This window comes from Agelaius phoeniceus, chromosome 1 (assembly GCF_051311805.1).
Source record: "Agelaius phoeniceus isolate bAgePho1 chromosome 1, bAgePho1.hap1, whole genome shotgun sequence".
NCBI classification, from domain to species: domain Eukaryota; kingdom Metazoa; phylum Chordata; class Aves; order Passeriformes; family Icteridae; genus Agelaius; species Agelaius phoeniceus.
The window spans coordinates 15,559,834-15,584,512 of NC_135265.1; the positions used below are offsets into that span (position 1 = coordinate 15,559,834).

The 24,679-nt window shown below is 41.6% G+C and overlaps 1 protein-coding gene across 7 annotated transcripts in view; it reads right to left on the reverse strand.

Annotated features, from left to right (window-relative positions):
- SVIL (supervillin) overlaps positions 1 to 24,679 on the reverse strand; it is a 101,199-nt gene that overhangs the window by 65,927 nt on the left and 10,593 nt on the right. The gene's annotated exons all lie outside the window — the stretch shown is intronic.

Genomic DNA, 24,679 nt, shown 5'->3' on the forward strand with positions numbered 1-24,679 from the left:
CCATCTGTATTAAATCTACTACCCAAGACCCTACATTAATAAACAGTTGGTCACTGACACAGCAATCATTTTATTTTTCAAAACCAGACCCAGACTTTAGAACACAGTCCAGACTTTACAACAATTCAGTTGCAGCTACACTCCTATTACTCTACCTCAGAGCTGAGATTTAACTATTTCAAGGAAGACCTAACTGTAAAAACAAATTTTTTTGCTTATGCACAGTATTTTAAATCTGGGTAGAATGTCTCTTATTGTTGCAGAAAGGGTTTAATGAAACTTATTATAGCTGACAATATGGGTCTTAGTTTAGAGAAGGTACATTTTGTCTGAGCATTTCAAAACTTCTTATCCTCTTCCATTCCCTTCTGCCATCTCTACAGGTATAAAAATTGAAAAAAAACTTTAAAAAAGTAACAGAAGAAAATATGATTTTAACAACTTGATAAAGAAGTTAAAAATGTGCAAAAAGGCATTTTCTAGGCATCTGCTACAAGTCAGTGCAGATTTCAAGCAGCTATGATAATAGCAGTCTTCAACTTTAATAGGCAACTTTTCCTGTTTTTGTTAACATTCATTTTCTCTTTCCATTAAGTGGAGAATAAAGCACATAGATTACACAAAAACATCTTGTAAGATCAAAACAGAATATTGTAAGAAAAACAGTGTGAATGGTATATAAATTATTATATTTTACACTACAGAATTAAAAAGAATACTCTGAGCCATATGGATCCTCTAAAAAGGCGAGATTTACATTACTTTGAGAGGACTGTGCACTAACTTCCAAAGCCCAGCTCAGCATCAGCTTAGCTAATCAGAACCAGGCATATCTTAAATTTATGGCTGTTCTAACAGGATGCAAACCATCCTAGAATTATTGGCACTGGAACAGCTGTCCACCATGAAAACCACAAGCAGACCACAGAGAAATTCTGCCTAGCCCAGCCAAAACTGGGGAGGGAATATGAGAAGGGAAGAAAGGAGCCTGCATTGCTTCCCTGGGAGCAGAGAGGGAGAAGGGCTGCTAGGAGGGGCACATCAGCCAGTTTGGCTCTTGCACCCCTTAAACACATTCAGCAACATTCATACACACCACATCTTTAATGCCTCAAAATCATCTTAAAACTCTGCTGTGCTTCACAGGGGTGAGTCCCAATCTTCCCCCATATCCCAAACACAGAAAAACTTAGCAGACAATAAAATTCCATTACAGAGTTTTGATATTTTATGTATTTCCTCCTGTTCAAATTAAACACCATGTGGGGGGGATTAAAGTCCAATAAAACTTACTTACCACAATATGGAAGTCTTAAATACAAACACAGGAGGAAAAGTAAACAACTCTGAATCAAAAGACAATAAATATGCCCACAAAAGAAACATCAGTTTAGCAGAGTCTTAGTCAATGGTTAATTTAAAGATAAAAAAACCCACCCTCACGGTACTCTATAGACAGAAAAAAAACATTTACAACAGCATTTTGTTCTGCTTTTTACTGAAGAATTCTAAACATGGTTATAATCATATTATAGCAATTTAAAATATTTTTATTCAAAAATAAGAGTATCTTTACTGAAGTGTAAATCAGACTTGCTCACAAGTTTAACCATTTGTTCAGTCGAGTTCCCTCTCTCTTAGGCACAAACTACCCGATAAAACCACTATCTATAATTTAATATGTAGGAAATTTAAAATGAACAAGCTAAAAAGAAAAAGTAGCTATAACCTTCCAGCATTACTCAGTATATTTAAAGGCCCTAAGTCGGTGGCATGCTAAGCTAATTAAAAGATCCATCTAATCGGATCTTTCAAAAGTGTCCTTTAGGAAATAACAAAATAGCCTGGGTGACTAACTGCATACTGATTGCTAAAGTACCTAATGCAGCTGCAGGAGAGCCAGTCAAACAACATTTACACATGCAGACATACATATGAGAGATTAAACACACACAAACTGCATTTTCTCTTATCTGCTTGGAAGTCTTACCTTGCTCCTCAGAGTATTTAACATTTCCCAAATAGCTGGAGATCCAAGGATTTCTGAACATGGTTGCACAAACAAAGGATTCGGCAAAGAGAAACTACAATAGCAGCTAATTCTGAAGCAGGCACAGCCCTTAGGCCTGTCTTAGCAATATCGTGTAGAGATTTTTCATAGCACAGGACTGGAGCTGTCAGGCTCTGCGTCCCAGGGAGTACAGTAAATGCATAGCAATAGGCTGCAAGCCGGAGCAGCTCAAGCCAGTAATCAGATTACGAACAGAAATTAGGCACATGAATGCTAAAACAGATTGGGCAGTGGTGATTGGGAGATTTATAATATTACCACTTCAAAGATCCAGCCAAATTGCACATTATATTCCTGCAAAACGAATGCAGAACCCCTGAATTCTCATATTAAGAAACCAACCAAACAAAAAAACCCCCAACAACAACAGAAAAAATGTCGAGAAGAGGAATAATTCCTTCATATCTCTAATCAGGATAAACTGCAGTGCTTATTTAAGAGAAACAGCACCCAGGCTGCCAAAAAATGGACTCTGATAATCACAGCATTATGCTTAAATGTTTTGCCTAACTATTAGTTGGAACATTTAAAATAGTCAAGATTTATGGATAACATATGAGCAAAATTACTGGTGGGGGTAGGGATTTAAGAACAGACACCACAGCTCCAAATATTTTAATTCGAGACAGAAGGTGAAAAATTGCACTAAAGTACTGTCTAGCTACCTTTTTTTTTTATTAAACAGATTTGATGGATTTTGGATTGAAGAGCTGGAATCCTTTTAGCTAATTTTGAGAGTCTGGAAATATTTGTTTGCAATGGTGCAATAACCCTGGCTTAGTTGCTCACACTGAACTACCTGATGGTCTAACACAGACACAAAGAAGCATTAAATGTGTGATTGAAACAGGTCCATGCACTTAACCCCATCCTAACAGATAGAGAAGTCTATCAGCTTCCCTCCAACAGACTTCTTCTCTTCCAAAAGATTTTAGCTACTATCAGTATCAGGCTAAGAGAGATGGGGTGGTCCAGCATGGAAGAGGCTCCAGAGAGACCTTAGTGCACCTTCCAGTACTTAAAGGTGGCCACAAGAGAGCAGGAAAGGGACTTTACAAGGACCTGTAGATAGGACAAGGTGTAATGGCTTTAAGCTGAAGAGGGGTAAGTTTGGATATGAGGAAGAAATTCTTTATTGTGGGGGTGGTGAGGCCCCTGGAACAGGTTGTCCAGAGAAGCTGTGAATTGCCCCATCCCTGGAAGTGCTGAAGGCCATGCTGGATGGGGCTTTGAGCAACCTGATCTGGTGAAAAGTGTCCCTGGCAGGGGGGCTGGAATGAGATGATCTTAAAGGTCCCTTCCATTCCAAACCATTCTATGATTCTATGTGTAGAAAACTCTCCACAGGATTGGGGTTGTCAGGACCATGAAAAGGCAGATTAGAAACACAAGTTTTTGACTATTGAAGTTCTTGACTATTCTTACCTGTTTTTTTGATGCCTGGTACAACAGAACCCTGATCTATGCTGGGAAAGGTACAGACAAGATATGAACAATGATGCTGTGAAAGACTGCAAAGCCACAAGTGAAAAACACACTCTATCAAAAACCTATTAATGGCTGTTGGCTCATCATGAAGTTGTATTTAGCCTATCTAGGTCATCAAAACACTGCTCTTTATGCTAACAAGTTACTGCAATGGATAGAAGAACATGCATTCCATCTTGTCTAATGCACCTGATATTTGTATTAATATATTTATTTTTAAAAACATAAATCATGTTGGAGTCAACCTAATCAAAGCACCCTTTCTTAGCTGATCTTTCAACAGTCCAGAGCTCCCTGGAACAACAGTCACCCAACACAAGGAATAAGGCCTTGAAGCCTCTGACTCATGAAGTAACCTTCTCTGTTCAGAAATATTTGATGGTACATCCCATGTTTCTTTTCTTTTCCTGTAACCTTGCCACCTCTCATGTTTAATTCTAACCACTCCCAGCACTACCAACAGAATACAAACCAACACTGCTGTGCACTCCTGACCAGCTGTGAAGTCCTCCATGTACTTGAGTCTAATATATACAAAAAATGTAATCTGTTGGCACTAGTCCAAACTTGCAATTAACATGAAAATCTGGTGCTTTATGGCCTAGCATAAGTGCAGGTGTGCTTAAAACACAAAAATAAGGTGAGGCAGAACTTACTAAGGAGCTGCTGGTAATACTTCATGGGGAAATTCTGGACCAGGATATGCGTTGGTATAGCAACAAGACACACCCTGCCCCCCAAAAAATAACCTTATTTCTCAACCTTGCCTGTCTGAAGACTGTTTACCTGATCTTGTGAATAGAGGAATTATTACATGGAGCATTTTTAACCACCTGTAACTCATCTGGTCCACAGTAAGGGAAATTTCTGATAAAGCTCAGGTAAACACCACTTGTTTGATAAATATTGTGTCTGCAATCTTTAGCAAGGTTGAAGGAGAAGTTAAACTTGACAGCTGAGCTGATGCAATAGCTCAAGGCTGCCAATAAAGACAGCCCAAGCCATCGTTCCTCCTGCTGCAGCACCTCTGCTAGCTCCTGCTCCCCTAGTGACCCAGCCTGACAGCTACAGTGGTGATAAATATTCCCCTTCATTTTTGCTGGGCGTGCTTTTCAGGAGGTGCCAGAACAAAGAAAAAGGCACAAGATCTTATGATCAGTAAAAGGGATCAACTCTTCTGGCTAACAAAGGAGGTGAGCTCAGCTCAAATGTCACCCCCCTGTTTGGCAATGTCCCCTACAACAAAAGGAGGGGTACAGTTGTTTTTGTGGAGGGCAGGGTCAGGCTCCCCCATTGCTCTGCTATACATCATCCTCAACATTTTGTCCTGGTGAATGAGGTGCAGAAGGGAAAGCACAGAGAGCTGCAGAAAGACAGGAAAACTCTGGAATGCCTTTCACAATTGTGTAGTTTTTTAAACAGGCTCTTGCTTGTGCTGTTCAGATCTGCCTGCAGCACACAGTAAGAAGCCAGTCTCTCCAAGTGGTCTGGCTACCACCTGGGAAGAAATATCTGTGATAGGCTTTGGTGCAAATAGCACTCCTTTCCTACTGTATACAGCTGGCAGGTCAAGAATCCAGGGAATTCATGGGTCCAAAGAAAGGTATTATAGGGGAAAGTAAAATGTTCAATGGAAAAAAGAATCTCTGTCAAGCTCTTCACAAAAGTACCTAGAGTTTGGCTTCAAGATCTCTTCATGTTTGGTTGGAAGGTGATCATCAGCCATTGCTCCATGCACAGGACCTATGATTTAACTTTCCTGGCACTGCTGTTGATACTGAAACTGTGCTGCTGTGCAGAATCTGCAATCCCAGAGTTCATTCAGTGTTGATTGAAGATGAGGGGTATGTGTCAACACTGCTTCCAATATTAAAACTCTTGAGATGTTGGAGTCTTTGGGTATTACAACAATGCTATGCACTTCACACAGATCATTTGGAATATTGAACTGTAGGTAAGTGACCACTTCTGTCCCTCTTTCCCACCAAAAAGGGATCACCTGTCACAAGAGGAGTCTCTGTGCTGGCCCTTAACCAGCTTTGGAAGTGGAGAAAAACAGGGTGCAAAACCAGTAAGTCAGTAGAGTCAACCAAGAGTATCAAGAAGTCTTGGATTTAGCATTTTGCTGCTTGTTTGAAAACATCAGGTTTAAGAGCAAATCTTTCCCAGAGGAAAAGAAGTTAATCTCCAAATACTCAATGAAGAAAGGGGGAAGAGCAGTTTGTCCTTCAAAAATGACCCAGTCTCCAGGACCTACAAGTGTGCTCAGCCAAACTGTGTTATCAAGGCTGTGCTACAAATCGGTAGTAATGTTCTTGTCCCCCTCTGCCATCATTAATTCTTCAGCATTAGCAGCTTCCAACATAAGCAAACACAGAGAGAACAACAGTCCAGCCTTCAGAAAGGGGGGCAGCCCAGCGGGAAGCTAAGTTTGCAGTCATCTGGGCTTAGAGCTCGAGGTTAAGCATGTATACATTTCAAATCTGAGACTGCTCATGAAAGACCAGCTGGCAGTTAAATATTGTTCTGAAGCTTCCCACAGGAAGAGAAGGAAAATATCTTCCTTTTGTCTGGCAAAACTAATAGCTCTAATCAAAGCTGGAGTTTAAACGACTTGAAAAACACTTCTCAACTTCCAGGCCTGCCAGCCCCAAAGCACTGAGGAGTTATGAACCAGGTCCCACCAGATCAGGCCTTTTTTCCTCTCGAATTTTGATCACTTATGAATTTATATTTAGAAGTGTTTAGAAGTGATAAAGAGAGGTAGATACTTTGTTGTGACTTGCAGTTATCATAAAAGCAAAAATCAAAGAAGCCCATGACAGTTGTTTGAAGAGAAGCTAAAAATAATATAAAATTTTAAAGAAATCAACAACGCAGAGGAAAGAAAACCCACAGTGACTGCATGAAACTTTCTGCAAATATGCTAGTTAGGGAAACAGGAATCTGAGCCACACAGAAAACTGAGATGTATAAACGATGATCTTGTATAAATGTAATGATGAAGTCATGTTTTCATCCACTCTTCAAGGGTAGAGATCTAAAGGAGCTCATGAATTTTATTCAACTGCTCTTCTGGCCAAGGTGAGCATCCTTGGATTAGCTAGTCAAAATGAGCTGTGCCAAGATCTGAGATGCTGTGGATGATTGCAGGAATGAAGGTCAGAACACTGGGCTAAATCAGACCACTCTTTTCCATCAGTCCACCTGGCCTCCCCTCCCAGGCTCCAGGCTTCTTGCCCACCCCACGCCACCCTGTTGATTTTTGGTATTCAGGCATATCTTTCCAAAGGAATATGGCAAGGCACTCCCTTTTCTTATTTCCCCTTCCTCCCAGCCTCAGCAATCTCAGCCAAGTTGTTCAAGAAGTCAGCCCAAAGCTGAAGGACAGGTCAAAAATCTCCCAGAAGATAATTTCAGTAGTACAATCACTTAAAAGCTCAAGTCATGTCCCAGCAGCCCACCTTGCAATCACAGTACATATTCTGGGTTGGCAATGCCAGTCAGGTTTGTCTTCTCCATGCAAACCCCATGTATGTGGGGAAGTAGTATCTTCTCATTTCTTAAATTGAGGCCATTTTTATTAACTTTAAAAATAGGATAAAGTTTCCTGACATGGTGTCATCACTCCAGCAGAAAGCAAATATAATCCTCTCCAAATAATCATCCTGGCAAAATTATTTATGTTTGGCCAGTGATTGTGTTTTGGACAAGTCTTCAGTTTAACTTCAGCACTGCATTCCTTATGTAGTGTACTTCAAAACAGGTCATATGCAAAGAGATGAAAAAAACTGATCAGAAAGATCACCTTTATAAAGGGGACTGAGGTTTGTAGTACAAAATGTGTTAAAAGAACATGAATGGTCTTTTTGTACTGGCTATTTAGTAATGTGCTCTGGGAAAAGGAAGAACAACAGGTATTTTTGTACCTGCACTAGAAATTCCCATCTCCAGGTTACTATTTCAGATTTCACTCCACTCATTAATATTGGCAATTAATTACCCCTAAAAGGAGATTTTGGTATCTTTCAGTTTTGGAGCACATTTCAGAATAAGGAACATCCCTACCTCTCATATCACTGTTCACAAAACTGCATGACAAGACTGTAGCATAATTAAAAGCTGTCCAAGGTTTTCCTCTTCAGGAGTAGGATCAGACTAGAGGAGCTCCTTCAAGGAAGTCCAAAGGCCAGATGCCCTTTTCTCATGTGGTAATCAGATATATCAGTGGGGCACATTATCTGAATTCAGTCACACCTATCTGTCTCTGGGCCCAAAGCAGAAGATGTCAGGTGTGAACACAACCATTTCTGCACTGAACAAATGGCTGGAAAGGAGGATAAGGCAGGAACTCCTCTCCCAGCAATACAGACAAACTCAATTTTAACAGCTCAAGGACTTTGAGGAGACATGGCATTTTACCCAGCAAAAGAGCACTGGAGAGCATTGCACAGCACAGCTGTCTGTGGAGCAGCTGCAGCTCAGACTCTGAAGGCACAGGGTTAGTCACAGCTTGTGGACATTCTTCAGTGGAATCATGAAGCCTCAGCTTCTTCTTTGCTGTTGCAGTGAACAAGAGCTTTGCTGCTGAGATGGCCCCAGGCTTAAACTGCTGCTGGGAGACTGTTAAACTTGTGTCCCTCAAAAACAAGCAGCCAAGGTTTCTAGGACAGGTTTCCCCATCTTCTGACACTTCCAGTGTCTGCAACCAGTAAGAGGTTGTCTCCTTGCCTGGAGCAGCAAGTGGGCCCATGCAGTTAGGTGCCACAAAAAGCCCTGCCACACTACTGAGTTTTCTCCTGGCTGCACTTGAACACCTCTGCACGTGTGTAAAAGCACTATAAGGGAGCAGAGAGAGGCATGCATACCCTAAGTTATAACAAAGTTCTTTGGCTCTTTGTGATAGTCATCTAAGGAAAACACCAATTATGTTTACCACTGTGATGTGACATTTCACAGGCCACATCCTATCCCTGCATACTTACCCTGAAATATAATTTTTCAAGCCTCAGGCAGACAGCATCCTATCCTTGCAGACAAGAAATACATGACCCCAGCTCCCATCCTGTTTATGGCATGTTGCAATGCTTTCTCAGAAAATTAAATATTTATTAAAAGAAATAAAGAAAAATGTATGCTTTATTCAAGAGCTGATGGTCAAGGTAGGACAGCTCAACTGCCAGTACTGTCACTGCACTATGAAAAAGGCACATGTACCAGACTTAATTTGCAACCAGCATGGCTAAGCAAAAATTAAAGAGGAAAAATAGCTAACCCAGTGATGCTGCAGTTCTGGAGGCTGTTCTCTAGAGAGCAGGTTTCAATTCATGGCAGCTATGGCGTTTTTCTCTTTATTGCCCTCATTCACTCCCAAGGCCCCTGCAAAAATCACCAACATTCCTGGTGCTCAGGGGGGTACCAAGAAGTTAATCACAAGTCAGATCTGAAGAGCCTTCCCAGAGCTGCCTGGGAAAGTTTGCACAGCATCTGCTTGTCTAAATCTATGGAGATTGCACTAAAGGAAAAACGAAAATACTTTTTTAAAGGCTTCTTCCATGTGAAAGTCAGATTTTATGAGGTGGGTATGAAGCAGCCTAGCTTAGTCCTGGTCTGTACACAGACCGTGGGTGCCAATATACCCTTTCTTCTGGGGGCAAGATAATTGTTTTAGCCAGTAAAAATCAGTTTTCCAATAAAGGGCATAAAACTGCATAATAAGAGAGGAGAAACAAGTCCCAAAGTCATTAAAAAAATAAATAAATAGTTCCTCTTAGTCCAGTACTCCTCTGAAAGCAGGCAGTGCCAGGAATGAAGACACCCTTCCCAGCAAAGGCCGACAAGGTGTTTCAGTATATGGAATGACAGCATGAACTGCCTTACTAAGGTTATAAAAACGTGCTAGGAACAGAACTACAGCCACTACCATTTGCACAAAAGGATTTCACTTTTGAAAGCCGCCTCTGGCACTGCTGTTGCCGCTTGCAGGCAGGGAGCAGCGGCAGTGGCAGGCTCAGGCACAGCACTCGCTGCCAGCGCCGCGCTTCTGGGCCGCATCTCCCGGGGTCTGCGCCGGATCCGTTCTGGGCTGCGCGGCTCACCCAGCCTGCTCCGTCCCCAGACGGGCTCTGCGGCTTGCCTAATAAGGCCAGGCGTGAGTTGACTGGCTGCCTTAGAGGTCACCCAGTGTTTACCTTGCGAGCCAGCGGCAGCTGGAGCCTCGCAGGCCTCCTCTGCTCCATCCCCGCGCTGGCAGGGCCGCGGCAGCCGGGGCACATCGGCACTGCCGCTGCAGCTGAGGGGGGCACGCTGTGGATTCACCACACAGCATCGAACCGCACGGAGTGCAGGCACAGTTTCCACCACAGCACGCTGCAGGACCACTAGACTGAAAAAATAATCAGGTTTCTCACTGCATGAATTGCTCGAAAGTAGGGCAGCGGTGTAGGTATGAAGAGCCACCTTCACAGCTCCAAGGCAGCAGACAGGTACTTGTCAAACACCAGAACCAAGGGAACTAGATGAAAGCAAGGCAGAGATACTCATTTGAGCACTGCTATTTAATTATGTATTACTCTTGATCAGTTATGGTGAGACTCACTGCAATTCAGACAGATGGCTTCAAAAGTAATAATTTACCCTCCACAAAAATAGCTATCAAGCCAAATAAAAAAATCTCTTCTTCTGCTGCTTCCCTTGTGATTCAGTCTCTTTTCTCCTTTACACCACTTCTAAGGCAACATCAAGATGCCACATTTGGGCACTGTCCCACCCTCTTTCCCAGCACAGTGTGGGAAAGCCAGGAGACAGCTCTGTGGTTAGGGCTGGCAGGCAGAGGAGAGCAGCACAGGTCACCTCCTACCACGGCACTGCCACGAGACCCCTGCGAGGGGACACACACAGGGGCTTCTCCCTTCAGGTCAGTACAGACAATGCATTTCCATCCTTCATCAAAACCACCTTGTAAGGTTCAAATACCTATGCAGTACTATCAGATAGAATGATGTATTTATCATGTGATTCAGCTAGAAAATTGACTTGAGCACAGGGAGTTAAACCAAGCTATGATTATCACCCTACTGAAGTAACCAAACTATCACAGTTATGTCCTGCTCCTCCTATGAACCTGAGGTTCACACTATTATAATTAAAAGAGATAAAATATATGGCCCATTCACTCTTAAAAGAGTAAATTAAAAAAAAACAGCTGATAGTTTGTAAGCTTAGCCATTATCATTTTGGGCTGAGGCTGTGCCCAGGTGCACACACAGATCTTGGCTCAGAATTGCTGACTTTTGCCTCAGTCTGTTCTCACCCAAAATATGCTTCAGTTATACAAAGAAATGGGGCACACACATTCAAAAAGGGGCCAGTCAGACATGATTACACAAAGGTAAGTCCTAAAATAAGCCAACTCACTTTGTGTCCAATTTGCTTAGATCAGCAGCACAATATGCTCTTATGAATATCAATAATGAATGCTGGAGGGAACTAAACAACACACAAGGAATGAGAAGAACTGCTGTGTGAGCATTAGACCTGTTAAGAGTTTTAGGAAGAAGTCAAGATAGCTCTGAACTATGAAAATCAGTCACATTTCACAGACTTTCAGGCTGGGATGAGAGAAAAGCTAGAGGAAACTGCTTTGCTAGAGGAAATGGGTTCACCTATTCATTTCAAGTCTCTCTGAATAGACACTGACAAATGCAAAGTACCAGGGGAGCACTACTTCTGCTCTTGGTTAAAAAGGAGAATCTCAATAAACTTCGGCACATCTGGAAGGGAACACTCTGACACCCTCACAGGTGATTGCTTATTTGTCACCAGTTAATTTAGGTTGTGTAACTGCACGTGAGCAAAGGCCTTCCAATGCTTTTATGCTTTCACTGTTTTAATTTTAAATTGGAGATAATGTTACACGTGATTTTTCTCCATTTTAACACTCCCATTTTTCATCTTCGCTCACAGACAATATGATTTCCAAGGCAGGCTTCAGGAAGGAATTCTGGAAATGCAGCATTAGCTCCTCCCTTGTGCTAGAGATGGGGGAAAAGGTAGAATTAACATTTTTTAAAATCTGTATTCTGAATATTTTAAATGCAAAAGGTGGTAGGGAAGTGGTAGGGAAGTCACCCACATGAAGAAACCTGGCTTTTTCACTGCTCAGCACAATGCACAGTTACTGCAGCCAGTTAAACCTGACTGGTTCAGAGCTGGAGAGTAAAATTCTCATTGAACTTTTCAAGAACAGGCTAGAAAAAGCAATTTCAGCAAAATCTGTACATGCATAGCAAAGGTGATGCTGAAAGAGCAGAATAACGGCTCACATAAGACCTCTGCTTAAATCAAGGCTGAAGAATACTTTCCACACTCAGTCCCCCAAAAAGGCCACCTCCTCCAGTGACCTTACAAGAATCAGCTGCCACCCCAGCCCTCGGTCACAGGAGAGGAAACACATCCACCATGTAATCACCAGCTATGTGCTGCAGGCACACTTCACTGAGAAGACAGATGGGGTTTCAGTGAGGTAATGGGGCAGTGTTCTTCCCCTGCTCTACAGATGGTCACTTCAAGCTCCAAAGTAAAACATGACGACTTTGTTGAAATGACAAGTGAGCAGAGAGAACAGCCTACAAATGAAAGAACAAGGGCAGTTCCTTGGGGAGCCAAGAGGTTTGTTACAGTCCAGGTTCTCATGAGGAGACAGGGAACAGCCCCCAGGGCTGGTGCAATATTGATGCCTGTGTGATGGCTGAAGAGAAGTGCTCAGTCCCACCCCAGCTTTTACTGACACGTGGAGGAGCTCAGCTGCATTTGCTCCAAATTTCCTCTTCCCAAGACTAGAGCCACCATTCCCAGCTCTACTCCTTTTAGTCTCCCAGCTCTCATCTTTGTCAATCCCTCACTTCTTATTTTATTTCTCCTGCCTTCTGTATACTTCCACCTTCTTCCTGTAACCCATTCTATGGGTAATTCCCCTGCATTTCATTCTTCAGTGTTTCCAAATGTACTTCCACTTCTCCCCTGGCTCTTCTGCTCTCACTGCAGATTCTCCCATTAGAGACCCAGTCTCCTCAGTGGCCCTCTTAACCCACTTCATTTCATCTTCTGCATAAACCCAGCCATCTTTTTGAGAAGGGTTTTGTTTTCCTTCTCCAGGAGATTTCAGTAAAGGTCTGTCCAACCTAGCACACTTTATTAGGAGAGAACTGATCACAGGAAGCTAAGGAGCTGTTTTAGTGAGAGCTGAACCAACTGCACTGCACAAAGCTTAACTTCAGCAGCACACTGTGGAGCAGCCAGTAACCAGAAGGTCACAGTGTAAACATGCTGATACTCTTGGACATTTTTTTCTTGCAGGTAGATTCCCTTCATCAGTCAACTTGTTTGTCCCATGAATAGCATCAAAGGAATGCTGCACTGTTTCAAGAGAGGCACTAAGCATGTGTAATGGAAAGAGACATCCCTTAAAAAAGAGAAAAGACAGGCAGCTTGAACAAATTAAGAGCTGGAAAGAAAGGACTCCCTTGATGTCTTAATGGCCATTGGTTGTTACAGTAATACACCAACAACCAGTTACAGAAAGGGTGCTGGACTAGAGCCTTGTGAGACAAAGAAAAAATACCTTGCCTTGCAAGGTATTTGTCTAAAAGTGAGGCAAAATCCCTGCTGAGCAACAGTGTATAATCATCAAAATCACAGACAAGCAGAGTACAATGTCTCCTAGCACAGTGGGACACAGCCCTGTGCCAGGGGATGCTAAAGAATGCCCAGTCCCTAGGACCTCAGCAGGGGCTGCAAACCCCAGCAGGGAAATGGGGTCTCTTCTGCAATAAGACTTCTCTCTGTCACACCACACTGTCTCCAAACCCAGGACCTTGCAGCTCTCAGGGGAAATGAGACATTGCAAGCTTTGGGGAATTTTGGGTACAGGGACCCTAGAAAGCTCCATTGTTAAATGCCCCATCATCCTCACATGCACCATAAAGGGCCCAGAGTTCGTGATTCAAGCAAGGAAAGGCAGCTGTTCATGAGCCTCAGTACCTTCACAGAGCTTGTACTGGACAGACACACATGAAATTCATGCACTGAGTTTATTGTCAGCACAGAGTTCTGCCCACAGAGTCTACAGAAAGGCATTCTTATGGCATGAAGACAGTCCTTCCTACACCAGGGAGCCTCTGGGAGCCATTTGGGAACTTCACTTCAGCCCAGCAGCACTACTGGCATATTCAATATGAAGTTCTATATCTACATTCCATACAAAGGATGTTGAAGTCCAAGCAAGATGCTCGTTTTCCTCACTGCCTTTCTATACCTGGCCTGACTTGTAAGTGCTAATGGAAAAACTGAATAAAATACAGCAGTAGAAGAGTTAAGTAATCCAGCAGCTTCTGTAAATGATTTAACAATTTGTAGTGCAGTTGAGCATACACATAGACTGCTTTGACTTAAAAAAAATCATGTTCATAAATAGTCAAGTAAACAATAAAAAAAAAGGCTCAGTGAAGGCTACATTTTAGGACATGCAGACTATCTTGTAAAGATACTGTTTGCCAGTGGCTGTAAGTCAAACAGCAGCAGTATTTCAGACTGCCATGGAAAGTATGCCTGCATTAAAACCCAGCACAAGAAACTTTAAATCCCTGACAGCATGTGGCCATGCATGAGATCACTGTGAAAAGCTGCAACATTTTCTTGAGCTCTTTATTTTTGTTTCCTGAGAAGCCATAATCAGCAGTTTATACCCAAAGTCTAGATGTAAAGTCAGCACAGGCTGGACTAAGTCCAGGAGTTGCATTAGTTCACAATATACAGGAAAAGAACAAAATCCTATCCAAGGAGACCCAGAGCACTAGAATGCTATTTAATGAAGGCTGAACAAAACTAGAGCACTGCTCTAGTGAGGGCACTATATAGGGATTTCACTGGGATACCATAATTTCATTTTTATAGTCAAATTCTCACTTTCTGCCCTCAAGGGTATGTGTGCATATGTGTGAAAGTATCCTATTAAACAATTTGGCTATATGTAAGTTCTCAACTGGTTCCTTTTTTGGGAGCTTTTTTTTGGCTAAGTAGTAATATCATTATTACTTGCAAGTCATTATGAAGAACAGTGTGTGAGCATCCAGTTTCTAGTATTTCAAGGGTCTGTGGGTGCATAAAACACACCTGCATAGAAACTATGTTTTATAGGAAGAAATGTTTTGTTGGGCTTTTTTAGATTTCTTTTTTTCATCTATTGACTATTAGAACATTTTATGTGAGAATAAACATGCAACTTACCTATCCTGCCATTTTGTCTTGTAATCAGAATGCAAAGAACAGCAGAAGTCAGGTAACTTGGTAAATAATCTCAAAAAATTACTCCCGAAAACAGAAGGGCCGGGAGGAGAAAAAGGAGTAAGCTGAGGGATGCCAAGGTGAATGAGCTCTAGGAATGCCAGAAATCTACATTTAGTGTGGACTGCTCTCATGTTTTGTTTCAAAAGTTGTTTCTCTCTGGAAGTCATACTGTTAGTTATGTTTCTTTTTCGAATCAGTGAAGCAAACAACTGAATGTGTTCCAGGACCACTACTTTGTGGAAAATTCCTTAATGGTAACATCCAACAGCAAACATTGTTAAATATTGTAACAAATTTATCCCTCGCTACAAAAATGTAAAACTAACATGGTATTTCTATTTTCTTATCTACAGGGCTTAAGTGCTTCTGTTCATTGATTTTTTTTTCCTCTTTAATATCCTCTATAATGGGAAAAACAAACAAACGTGGGCTCTGTACAGAATTTTTCAGTTTTTAAAATTGGAGACTGCAGCAGTCTCCAATTGGAGACTTTTGCTTCCTTTCAGTTATCCTCATAAAGAGATAGGAGTTGGAAAAATATCTCAGAACAGATTTGGGCTCCAATTGAGTTGGAAGAACCTACAGCTAACCCATTTCTATTGACTGAAATTGCTTTAATTAACTTTTTTCCCCTTCCCATTTTTAATCCCATCAAGTGTTATGCCAGCTAAATCTCTCTCTTTCCAAGCACAAGTATTATTAATTTATCAGGATGGAGTCCTATAAATACTCATATTTCAACTTCATAGAGCATTCTGGCTACTTCTGCCATAAATAAAAGCTACTTACACAACATGCAGCCAATATCTGTTAGAACTGAGCCATCACACTCCATTAAGCTGCAGTCAGTGTACAGCTTTTCTGTAACTTGTTCCACACCACATATCAGTCTAATACTGCTACTCCTTTTTGGTCCAGTATTAAAACAATATATTCATTTTAGCTTCTAATAGTTCCTTCCCTATGTACTTGCTACAGAGAGGCCATACTCAGTACCACCAACCCTGGAGTCTAAGGGTGATCTGCTGTCCAGTGTGGGTGTTCAGGACATTTCCTGAGACTCATAAAACAGGTTACTAAAGCACTGGCAATGCTGCTCAAGTGGTAGTGGCTAATTACAGCTGGTAAATTCTTGACAAATTTGAGAGCAAACCACAAAAACCTTAGCTCCAATGCTAGCCATGTGATCAAAGAGTTCTGTGACTCCAGTACCCCATGGAAGGGATATTTTAACATACTTTGATCTTTTAAAGTTTCCATAAAACTACCTTCAAGTAAGCCAAGGCTATGCCATATCCTACAACATCAAGGATCATGGAAGATGCTGCAGTCTCTCCCACTTGCTGTGTAACTGCTCCCAATACCTGACAACATTTTTCAAATTGTTGGTTCAGCAGGTTGGAGGAAGCTGCCTTCTGGCAGAGAAAGACAAATGCTATTACAGCTATACCCTTTCCTGGCAAGTAATTTATCTGGATTAGATTAAGCTTTTCTGACCTCCTCCACCTACCCAGGGCTTGGGTTAAATTCCAGGGTTACCTATCCAGCCCTGCTGTACAAATGGGACCCAGCTGAGTAAACAGCTCTGCCCTCCTAACACACAGCAGTGGGACCCAGAAAAATGAACAGCCTGGTTCCTGGGACTCCTGACACCACTACAACACCATCAATCGTTTTGACCATCATAACTGATACTGAAAGTCAGTCTGGCATGATAAAGGCAGATACTGTAACTTTAAAATACACACAGAGGTTAATTTAGAGAGCATTTGTACAGACAGCCCATTAAACATAACTAAGAAGTCAGATGAGCAAGAGAGAAGATTGTGACTTCTACTTTAACATATTTAATCTGTCATTGCTTTAAATATAATATTTATCAATTTAGGATGCAGCACTACAGAAAAATATTGAAAAGCTTTTTTAAAAGTAGTTCTCCTCTGCTCTCCACAGTGTACAGTCCAATACATACTGACAGTGAGTGCATCATCAGATCTGTACTGAAACCACATTAATAACATAACCTAGTTCAAATCTTAGAAACAGCACATTGCCAACTCTGATAGCAGCACAAATAAAGCATCTGATATTCTACAAAGCCTTGAAACCTATTTTTTAAACATTTCAACTCTGAATTTGGCTTCTGCTTGAGTAAAAGAAAAGGTTTTTAAAAAGCCCACTAGCATTCAGGACTTTTTGTTAGAATAGATTAGATCAGATTTTAGAAGCAAATACTTTGTGCTTAAAAACCCCAATAAACAATAGAGGTTTAGTTGTTGGGTTTTTTTCTTTAAGCTCTTACCTCTACAAATATGAACTTGGTGTTAAGTAACTTCTTAAGTCAGCAGTGTAGGCTAAGGATGGCAACCAATTGACAAAGAACCCCTGAAACTAGTTTTGTCTTATAAAGTTCCTTTAGGTAAAACCAACTATTTGTCTACAAATGACTGATGTGGCAATCATGATTCTCAAAAATCCCACAAAACCAAAACCTTACAAAGAGAGGTCAAAGAACTAAAATTTCTTATCCCCAAGATACTAAGAACAGTCCTGAGCTCATCAGGTACTGGTTTTATAGCCTCCCCCTGTTTAACAGGCTGTGAAGTCCTTATCTCTTTCTACAGTATAACAATCATCTTCCCACCCTCCCTCCTCCCCTGAAGGAATATCATACCAGCCAGCTCCTCTTTGGCAGTTCAATGCATGTCTGATTAAACAGGGCAGTTTTTCATAACTTCTGTTTAACCTTGAAATCTGCTGCTTCTATTTCAGACCTGATGAAGTGCTCGTGTGCCTGCAAGCTTGGCTCATTTTTTCCCCCTATACCAGCTGGTCTAATAAATTACCTCTTCCTAACAACCTCATGTTGGCTATGTCCTTAGATCATACACAGCTAAACACTATTATGCCACTCCAAACTTGTGTTAAACCATGATAAAAAGTACTGCTGGCTTAAGAAATAATAAAAAAACCAAAATCACTCAAACTACTGCCTTGCATTACAGGTAGCCATTCACCTTGCCCACTCCTCACACAGATGAGGAAAGGATCACTTTTAAATTGTTGCCAGGAACATGAGCATTTTCTGTTTAAGCTGCTCTAAATATATAACAAAATATATAGACTGGACATTTTAGTAAGCTCGAGGTGACTCCAGGTCTGATGGTTCCCTGTCTGCCAGAGAGAATGAGTTTAAAACATGCAGTTTGCATGATTTGAATTTTAAAGCAACTTTTTTACCGAATTTGAGAAAGGGAAGGGGGTGAGGAAGGAGCATTTTGTTGCAGAAAAATCACCTCTTTTCAATCCATGGGTAAAAAGTCCTTTCTTTAAGGTCGGGCAGTTGGAGGCTTAACTCTTGTTTCAGACATGCCTTTATTTGGAAACAATGCAGGAGCAGGCAAGGCAGGGCTTTTGCAGAGATGCTGCCTGGCCACAGGCAGGCTAACAACAACTTGGCAAAGTGACAGGCAGCTCTGCACAATCAATACAGCCATGTGCTCCTTGAACAAAAAAAACAAAACAAGCTTGGAGTTTACAGTTTGAAAAAGCAAGCAAACAAAAAACCCCCTTTGTAATTGCTTATTAATCATTAAAGGAGAGAGGCCCTGCCAGAGCTCCATAGAAATCCCACAAGGATGAGGCTCACCCAGCTGCACTCTAGGGACACTGGAGCACAGGGCTGCCTCCAGGAGTGCAGGGTACCTGCTCTGCAGCACAAGCAGCAGCTCCACAGCAGCTCCACAGCCCTGCAAGGCACAGCCAGAGCTGGCCAGGAAGTGCTGACAAAGGACTCGATGTAAAATTCCAACTGTAAAACATCATCAATGTACCAAAATGCAGGAATTCAGGGCAGCTCCACACTGGTGTTGGCACTTGGCTGCTCCCAGCAATACCTGCAAGATGGCTCCTTGAGATCACATCCCCCTTCTTCCCACACACAGAGAAGAGACTATTTTTACACAGCTGCTGACCACTTAGACAAAAATAAATGGAAGGAAAACTTGAGGCCAGTCATCTTCTTGATACTCCTCTCTCCCAGGGATCTCAGGAACATTAGAGGCAGAGGAGACCAAGGGAGAAAAGAAGACCCCAAGAATTTGAAGAAATAACCTGGCCTCAAGTGAAAGATCACAATCTGCATTTTCTTTCTCAACCCTGCTTTCTCTCACACCAAGAAAAAATTCAGCTAGAAAAGCTGACATATATTCAGAAATTTTTCTTTTTTCTTTTGGAAAAAGAGACTCCATCAAGCTCCATTCAGGTTTTCTTCACTACCTTCTTCCTCCCTAGTGTTGCCAAGGTCAGATACAGGAGGTAACGTACATTACCTTTTCATACAAAAGGGTATGAAAGCAAAACAGAAAGAGGAGGTATCTATTTAAAGGTACTTTCATCCTCTTCAGAAAAAAACCTTTTTATTCCAGAAGTTAAAGTTCACACTCTGCACAATGTTTAGCTTGTGGTTTTCCCTACACTCCTGAAGCATTGGCTCAGTGCTGTTGAACTGAGGAAAAAATATCCACTTCACTGCTGATCCCAGCACTGGGCCTGGGTGGACCACCACCACCACCACCACCACCACTCAGCCAGCCTCTCACTTCCAGCCTCTCTAGACCACAGAGACATCTGGCTTCTATGACAGGAACCACTCAGATCCATCCTCTGATGGATGGTCATGAGAAAGAAGGGGAAATACTTATTGAAATATTATTTTGCTAAGGAAAAGCCCAGCTTTCCAGCTAACATGGTTTTTCTTTGAAGTGAACAGATTTGTGATAAGGGTTTGGCATCTGTTCAGTTCTTCCTCTGTGACAAGTAACTTTCCTGTCTCCTGCATGGATGCACTCAGCACAGCTTTGGCTGCCAGCATGTGACATCCAAAAGCCTTTCATGCACAACAGTCTTGAACTTTGTTTTCCATCATGAAATACATCTTGCAGATGTTTGTTTTCTTTCCACCTGATCTCATGTGTAGAGGCCACATTGTTAAAGCATCCTTAGTAAGCAGGAAGAAGGTGAGCAGGACCCAGTTTCTGTGGCACAAATCCCTCTTGAAGGAAAGGGACTCAAGACTGAGCAGTGTGGAAGACCTCATGCTTACTTAATCATGCAAACTGCAGGATCAGGCAAGTGATAAATATGCTTTCCTCTCAGAGCACTCTGAGGGCTCTGTCAAAAAGGCAGCCTGTGTTTCACATCCAAAAGCAGACACTGCCTCTTTAGTCACCCTACAACAAGGGCTGCTGAAAGCTGAGGTTAAGAAATGATTTACCTTCTCTCAAGATTGCATCACATCTCACTAGACATTACCAATTTCCTGTTGCACTCCCAGAACTGATGAGAGTTCTTAGAACTATTATTTCTGATAAAATGCATTTCAAAATGCAAGACTTTATTCATATTCGTGGTCACAAAGCATCTCTATTAGACTTACTGACTGCTGAGTAGAAGAAAGATTTCAATTTCAAAGCAAGTTGGAATGATTTTCTAAATTAGCCTACACTTTCAGAATCAATTTAACCTGTTTTGAGGTTCACAGTTGCTTTCAGGCCTTTTGCTTGGATTTAAGGACTGCTTCATCAATGTTTACAGTGTTTTTTTCAGGTGTTTCTGCACCAAACCAAATTAACGAGTTTGGTTTAGATTTTAATTTTATACAACATCTAAAAAAAAAAATAATTCCAAGAATTATTTTCTTCCTCTTCCTTCTATGGCTTGTGCTATTAAAAGTGTCCTGTGGTATAAATTTTGAGTTGAGAAACACAGTAATGTGTTCTTCCTTTTCACCCTTTCTATTTAAGAATGGAAATATTATTAGAAATGGAATGGTAACATTAATTTCAGTAAGATCTCACAATTTAGAGCTTTAACCTCCTGATTCCAGGGTAGCTATAATTATGTTCAGTAGTTTTGCCCATTGCACTACGACAAAGCCCAAATAAATGGAAAAGCCACAGAATATTCTGAGTTGCAAACAATGCACAAGGATCATTGAGTCCAACTCTGAATGGCCCACATGGGGTATGAATCCACAACCATGGCTATTATCTCTAACCAAGTGAGATAAGAAATATGAGGGATTGGCATTTTTCCTAGAGTTTTAATCAATGCTGTCAAAAAATGCAGTAGCAACTGATTGCTGCCTTGAGTAAGTAAAGGTAGTGAAGTATTAGTATTCCCTGTAATAAGGCTCATGAACACTAAAGATTGCATATAAGAATTGGCAATTTTCAAGAGAGCCACCACAGCAGAGCAGCCCAACCCTGCAGGGCAATTTATGACAAGTGAATGAGCCAGAAACTAAAATCAATTCAGTGACAAAAGTAAGTTCAAAAGACAAACAGCAACTCAACCACTAGAAACTGATTTATTTCCACAGTAGCTGGATGTAAATACTTTCTCTTCGCTGCACTGCTAGACTTTCAGTTCAAGGAATATTTTAAGAGATTGAGAACTTACATCCAACACTGTGGCTCCCTCTGATTGTTGTATTGTGTTAAAACTATTGTGAGAGTATGTTCAGCCTAGTTAGCCAAGAACTTTACCACCTCTGTAATTAACTCTGGAATCTGACATCATCATCCCCTCAGGGTTCTCTTAAAATTTTAATAGCCTGGTTTATCAATATTCATTTGCCAGCATTACACTTCCAGGGATTTATGAAAACCCAATGGCATGTCAGTGCTCAAAGAGGTTCTATTCCTTCTGCTTCTTCCTTAGCACATTTATTACAAGTCAGAAAGTGCATCAGGGCTGCAGTTGATCCAACCATCTGGGTCAATTCATAGACATGAAGTGGCACAGCAGACACCTAGTGCTGCTGCTCAGGGTCCCATAAACCCCTCCAGTGGACATGATGCTTCTTCACAGGCCTCATCAGTTCTAGGCTATGAAAACTGTTTCTCCCTTATCTCCTCCTGTTTCTCTCCTCCTACATGCCACTGCAATTACAAGCCAAGCCCACAACAGCCAGCCCTTCAAAGGCTGCTCCTATGTAAGAGAACAGTTGTCCAAACCACAGAGTTTATCAGATGTGTACAGGGAATTACTCCCCATAGTCAGCTTGTTTCAGCAAGTGCTACAGCACAGATGGGATTGGCACACTGCAACAGCTAAATAAAGTTTGTGACACTTTGGTCCATTACCAAGAGGCATAAGCATTTCTTTTGTATCACAGGCTGTAATTTGTTTGACAGTTTTTTGTGTTTTCCAAACTGTGACAGTGCTGAAGTTTTAGGCCACTGGCCTGGACATTACTGTATGTCACAGACATGGGAACCAACCATCCCCAGATGTGAAGCATCTCCAGTTCTAAGAGGAGAGCTCAATAAAAGTTCACAATGAAGGTAGATCAAAAGCTCTTATGAATCTAAATAGCACAACAAATATTTAGAGCATAGCTTGTAAGGAATGTGAGATTCAAGGCTACATTTAATGCATTGAGCCAGGTGTTTATTAAGCCCTAGGCTTCCTCCCAATAGTTATGCAAATTGTAAAGCATAACTAGAAAGCCAAATAGTGTCATTTCTCCTACATATTCCTTAGCTATATTTCTCCTTTGTCAGCAAAGAGGCAGCTCAGCAAAGCTCAGAACTACTTTTGTCATTTCCTGACAAAACAAATTTAGTTAGAACTTTCTGAAGTTATTGTCAAGCCTTACCTTACAACAATTTATGCAATTATGTGATTTTCCCCTCAGCATTACTGCTTCAGAAAAAACAAGGTAAGAGGTTTGATCTGTCATAAATGAACATTCCAAGCTTCTGATTTCTGCTTCTGCTCGAAATATTTACAGAAAAATGAAAAGCTCTAAATTTGGAAGAGTAACTTCCAACAGCACCATTTGGCAAATGCAATATTTAAAGGCACCTCCAAAGAGAACCTCTAGACTATTCAGCAGGAAAAAAAGAGAAGAGAAATATGAATAAAGAATAACAAGTAATAAAAAGAATATAACCTCTGAAGGGAAAGGAAGGAGAAATTAGAGATCAGCAACTGAAACAGTGAAAAAAAAAGGTCAGAAGTCCTGAAGGATGTAATCATGATCCTATTTTAAAAAGGGAAAGGCTAAAATTGTGACTGATACAATGGCCTATGGGGCAATCCAGAAAGCCTGAAGTACCATAAATAAAATGGCTTTGTAGAACATCATCACTTGATGCTTCCTGTAGCTCCCAGGTCACAGCTCTGGCCAGAGGCTGGTGTTTGGGAAGGCTACTGAGAATTCCCACCAGAGCCTGGGGGAAAGCTCTGCACTGCAGGCAGCCCTGGACACTGGGCAGGCACAGCAAGCACACATCACTGTGGCTGGATTACACCATTTCTGCTTGGCTTCTGGAGAGAAACCAGCTTATTTGGACTTGTTTTTCAGCTTCCTAGCCTTCTTTGGGGAGAGAATAATTTATGCTATGTCTTCAGAACACAAAGACCAATTGACCAAGTCACAAGATGCCTGCTTGCCCTAACCAGGAGAGATTCTTTGTGGTGCAGGGGGAAGGGCAACCTTTCACTTTTATGGGATCTCCCTTAGAAGCAGAATGGGGTTTTTTTAAATATTATGATTATTTTAAAAAGCAACAGAAGTTTAAAATCATTTACTTCAAGAATCTGACCCAAAAGCTTGATTGTTGCTTTGCTAAGAGCTCCAAAAGTAGGTGAAAAAAATCCAAACTGAGTCCGGCCTGCAAAACTCTTACAGCACCATCAAGCCCCTTTATTTATTTATTTTCAGTAGTTTGCCAGTTAAATCTCAAGCCTGCAATCAAATCAGGTTTGGGTAGCTGTCAACCCTTAAAGCTGAACAGCTACAACACTTTGCAGGTGGTTTTAAGAAAGACTTTTGGCTATAAAGAAAAACATGATGGGCTGGATAAAGCTGAATGCCCAATTTTTTTGGCACTCAATACTCTTGTAGGATAGACAGCCATGTTGGCCAGCTTCAGGGTCCTGAATTGTGTACATATTTCCAAACATTTTGAGCCTGTCTGCCTTGCTGGACCACCCACAGGGAGTACAGCTTGATGGCCATGGGAACAGTACCACCAACTACATTGCTTTTTACTGAACTCTACTGAATACACTTAACCTCCAGTGAGCTGACAAAGTTACTCCTGTGTGGAGGAAGATCCACACATGTCTGCACAGCAGGAGATGCAGTGAGGCATCTTGTTGCAGGCAGAAGGGCACATCTCAGCTCCATAGGCTTTCATGGCTCGGTTTTGCCCACCAGGTTAGCAACATGCAAGGGACACACTTGTGCTTTGCTCCCCAGGTAACAGTGAAAGTGCTTGACACAAAAATCCGTGCTTGTGGAAGCAACATAGACACCAGAAAACATCATGGTAATTCAACTAATTGTTACATGTCACAAGAGAGAAGCAATTCAGAATTGTTAATCAGCCTAAAGCTCATTTGAACTCAAACCATTCTTTAGATTCTGCAGTTGAGCAGCAGGTTGTGTTTCACAGACTGAGTCAAAGATATGAATAAGGAGTAAACACCCCCAGGACCTGATGAGGCATTGCCAGAGTCCAGGTCATGTAAGTGAAGCCATGTTGAGAACCAGTAATTTACACCTCCTGGGGTGTAATCCCATGGTGCAATATTTAGATTAAATCTCAGGCCATTATCCCAGCATATCAACCCTGTCTGCTCCCAGCAGAGGTGCCTGAAGATCCTGTTTAAACTAGCTCATTTATCCAATCAAGACAGGAGAAACAAAAACATGAGAGAGCTCCTCTTGTGTCTCCTGGGGATGGTGCTGGGCAGGGC